Raw genomic sequence first — 4,654 nt, forward strand, 5'->3', positions numbered from 1 at the left:
GGAGGGGGGAACCTAAATTCAGACGAGGATAAAGAGTCGAGAACTCGACAACGAATCGTCTTCTTTCTCTAATAATTTAATAAATCGTAAAATTTTCCGCGCTTCGCGCGGGAGGGGGAAAACTAAATTCAGACGAGAATTATTTTCGAAAACGGTACAACGAATCGTCTTTTTTCTCTAATAATTTAATGAAACGTCAAAGCTTCCGCGTTTCGCGGAGGAGGGAGGGGGAAAATCGCCCCTCCCTGCACCGACCCCCCCCCCCGCATTACGTCACTGTTGGTCACCATTACGTACCAATATTTGGCTCGCAAAATTTCAAATTTGGGCCCCCCCCCCTAAGAAATCCTGGATCCGCGCCTGGCTCTCCATAATATTTAAGTCCAACTTAGAGTTAAGTTCGACTTAGAATCTTTGTGAAAGTGGTACAGGGGTAGCAGAAGGAGGGGTCCCTGGATTCAGGAAAGCATCAGTGCATAGAGTGCATATAGATTATCAGGCGCGGATCCAGGATTTTCCAATAGGGGGGGCCGGAGATTTGAAAAATTGCGCAGACCGTTTTTCAACTCAACATACCAATACTGACAAGGTCATATTAGAAGCACCATACCGGTACAATTTTTTACATTTTCATCGGGGGGGGGGGGCTAAAGCCTCTTCCCGAAAAAGTAATGTTCTGGTTTCACAATTCGGCTAGTGAGCGAAGCGAGCGAGCACAAATTTGAGGATAATATGTATTTTGTGAAAATGTTATTTATCTTCAAAATATACGAGAAAAGATATAAAAAAATTCATATTCGGGCAGGTCGCTGTCCCCCCCCCCCCCCCCCTTTACGCGCGAAGCGCAGAAGCTTTGATGTTTCATGAAATTATTAGAGAAAGAAGACGATTCGTTGTACCGTTCTCGATTCTTAATCATTGTCTGAATTCAGTTTCCCCACCCCCTAGCTCTCGTGCGAAGCGCGGAAGCTGTGACATTTCATTAAATCATTAGAGAAAGAAGACGATTCGTTGTACCGTTCTCGACTCTTAATCCTTGTCTGAATTGAGTTCCTCCCTCCCGCGCAAAGAGCGGAAGCTTTGACGTTTCATTAAATTATTAGAGAAAGAAGACGATTCGTTGTACCGTTCTCGATTCTTAATCATTGTCTGAATACAGTTTCCCCACCCCCTCCCGCGCGAAGCGCGGAAGCTGTGACGCTTCATTAAATCATTAGAGAAAGAAGACGATTCGTTGTACTGCTCTCGACTCTTAATCCTTGTCTGAATTGAGTTTCCCCCCCCTCCCGCGCAAAGCGCGGAAGCTTTGACGTTTCATTAAATCATTAGAGAAAGAAGACGATTCGTTGTACTGTTCTCGACTCTTAATCCTTGTCTGAATTGAGTTCCCCCCCTCCCGCGCAAAGCGCGGAAGCTTTGACGTTTCATTAAATTATTATAGAAAGAAGACGATTCTTTGTTCCATTCTCGACTCTTAAAGGGAACCAAAACCTCCATACTAAGTTACTTTTATGGTAAAGTTTAAGATATTTGAAAAATATCAGTGAAAATTCGAACAAAAATCGGGCAAGGAATAAGGAAGTTAGAGCTTTTTGAAATGACTAGTCACTAGAGGGCGGTATTCAATTTGATGACATCATCTATGGACAACTCTCCATGCCTTTTGTACATCAAATTTCATGTTTTTCCTTCTTTCTTGTGATTGAGATAATCTACTCCCCTGAAAGCAAGATATAGAATGCAAAATGATATTCTACTTCACATGTTATGAAGTCGGATCAAGAACACAAATAAATACGAAGAAAACGAAACAATTGTGAAATTTGATGTACAAAAGGCATGGAGAGTTGTCCACAGATGATGTCATCAAATTGAATACCGCCCTCTAGTGACTAGTCATTTCAAAAAGCTCTAACTTCCTTATTCCTTGCGCGATTTTGTTCAAATTTTTACTGATTTTATTCAAATCTTTTAAACTTTACAATAAAAGTGACTTAGTATGAAGGTTTTGGTTCCCTTTAATCCTTGTCTGAATTGAATTTCCCCTCGCGCAGAAGCTTTGACGTTTCATCAAATTATTAGAGAAAGAAGACGATTCTTTGTACCATTCTCGACTCTTAATCCTTATCTGAATTGAGTTTCTTCCCCCCGCGCAGAAGCTTTGACGTTTCATAGAGTACCGAAGCTGTGACGTCATAAATATCTATTTTTAGAGTTTCTCAATTTTTTTTCTTCATTTTCCGAAAGAACATCAAAAATAATGTCCAAATGTCGAAAACCAATTGAATATGTTAAATATTGGCTGAGATATGACCATCTGAATAAAGATACTCCCCATAGGAACTCAGTGTTATATGCTCTGGCTCCTAATGGTTAGGAGCCAAAGCATAATTGGATGGTCATAACTCAGCCAATAATTAACATATTCAATTGGTTTTCTACATGTGGACATTATTTTTGGTGTTCTTTCGGAATATGAAGAAAAATTGAGAAATTCTAAAAATAGATTTTTGATGACGTCACGTCACACTTCACCACTCTATTGAATTATTAGAGAAAGAAGATGATTCGTTGTTCCATTCTCGATTCTTAATCCTTGTTTGAATTCATTTCCCCCCTTCCGCGCGAGGCGCGGAAGCTTTGACCTTTCATAGTGTAATAAAATTATTAGAGAAAGAAGATAATTCATTGTTTCATTCTCGACTCTTAATTCAGTTTCCCCCTCTAGCGGAAAGCGCAGAAGCTTAACGTTTCATTAAATTATTAGAGAAAGAAGACGATTTGTTGTACCGTTCTCGACTTGTCAGAATTTTCAAAATTGTTTCTTTGTCTGCTCCTTTTCCGTCCTATGTCCTTTTAATGCCCCTATCGCCCCTAGCTACGCATGTTTTAAAGGGAAAATGAAACAATCATGATAGTGATAGCACACAATTATTAGGTCAGTAGAAATGAAAGGGGGAAAAAATTATTACACCAACCATGGAATAATCCCGACCGGGAGCGTCATATCATAGTTTTGTGTTATCGGGCGAGGGCCGGGGTGTAGCGACCAAGCGTGATTTTGCAATGTAGAATGCTGAAATTATGCATTCTAGAAAATTCCTCAGCCCAATATGTACGTTCTTTCATTTCTTTCTAGCTATCTATCTAAATTTCCAGGGGGACGTGTCCTTCTATCGGGCCCAGGATCGCCGCCCCTGTCCATGATTACTACCAACATGAGTTCAAATAAAAGCGCAAGCGAGTTGCTATGAGCTGAATCCAATTGAAGAGCAACATAAGAGTTGTGAAGCGGCCCTACCTTTAATTGAAAATTTGACTGTTGAGTATATAGCTTCTATTTGAAAGACATCCAAAATATTGTGCCCTTTTCAATTTTTTTTCAAAAGCAGGGGCTGTTTTTAACGTTTTACTTTGAATCCGTGGCTCGAAATTTTATGCGGCCGGCCCGGCCCCCTCTATTCAATAACGTTTCCCAAGCCTTCTGGAATGACCCAAAATCTTCCGATTACAGTTTTTCCCTTATTCGTCGTTACTGTCACTTAGCGCCATTTCCTTGTCTTTTCCCCTTTCTCACCCGACTTTTCTCTCCCCCCCCCCCCCCCCCCCACCCACTCAGTGTTGTTTAGGGTACGCGCATGTACATGTATGTTCCCTCTCTTTGAAAGCACCCCTTTATCTTCGGTGTGTAAAGTCAGTGCGGGCCGGATTTTTGTGTATTACGGGCCGGACTTTGTTGCGTGAAAAGTAACCCTTTATCGGAGATTTTGGGAACACAAATTCGATCCCTCCGACCCCGGAGTGGGAGTGAGGTGGGGGGGGGGGGGGGGGGGGGGGGGGGTGTTATCTTCTTTTTCTTTTCTCCTTTTTTTTTCTCTCTCTTCTTTCTTTTCTCTTCTCCTTTCTTTTCTCTTCTCCTTTTTTCTTCTCTTCTCCTTTCTTTTTTTTATCTTTTTTTTTTGCGCCGCCAATAGGGGGGGCCGCGGCCGTTTCGGCAGTTATGGGAACCCCCGAGGGCAATGCGCCCCTAATATATCATTCTGCTGTTGTTGTTGTTGTGTGTGTCTCTTGCATAGGAGAGACCGACAGACAGAGGGAAGATGGGAGGTGGGGAAGAGAGGAAAAGAGAGAGAGAGAGAGAGAGAGAGAGAGGGAGGGAGAGAGAGAGAGAGAGAGAGAGAGAGACGGGGTGGGGACCTGATAATCATGTGGGGTATTTTAAGAGGATATACGGAATTGAGGATGAAAGGTATAAAAGTTAAACATAATAAAAAAAAATGCAATATAAATATATGTTTTGAAAAGTGAATAGAGGTGGGTTAAGGGGAGGGAATAATATGCCTAAGTATAAGAGGGAGTTGAAGATGATTTGAAGTATCATAAGCCGTCATGAAGTGTATAATGCTTGCATGTTTTTTTCTCGCATATGGCATTGCAGAAAAGGAAAGAAGAACTAGAAAGGGAGAAACAAACAAACACACTAACAAAACAACAAAATTGAGAAAGATAGAAAGGAAGAAAGAATAAAAAATATTGAAAAAAGGAGAGAAAGAAAGAAATGATGGAAAAGTTGGAAGATATCTCTTTCTTTGGCAAGCTCTGTATCCTGTGGTTCACGCATATAGCGCATGCGCAGTAGCTTTGCGACGGGTAA

Source organism: Strongylocentrotus purpuratus, unplaced genomic scaffold (genome assembly GCF_000002235.5).
Source record: "Strongylocentrotus purpuratus isolate Spur 01 unplaced genomic scaffold, Spur_5.0 spur5_scaffold_18, whole genome shotgun sequence".
Lineage (NCBI taxonomy): Eukaryota > Metazoa > Echinodermata > Echinoidea > Camarodonta > Strongylocentrotidae > Strongylocentrotus > Strongylocentrotus purpuratus.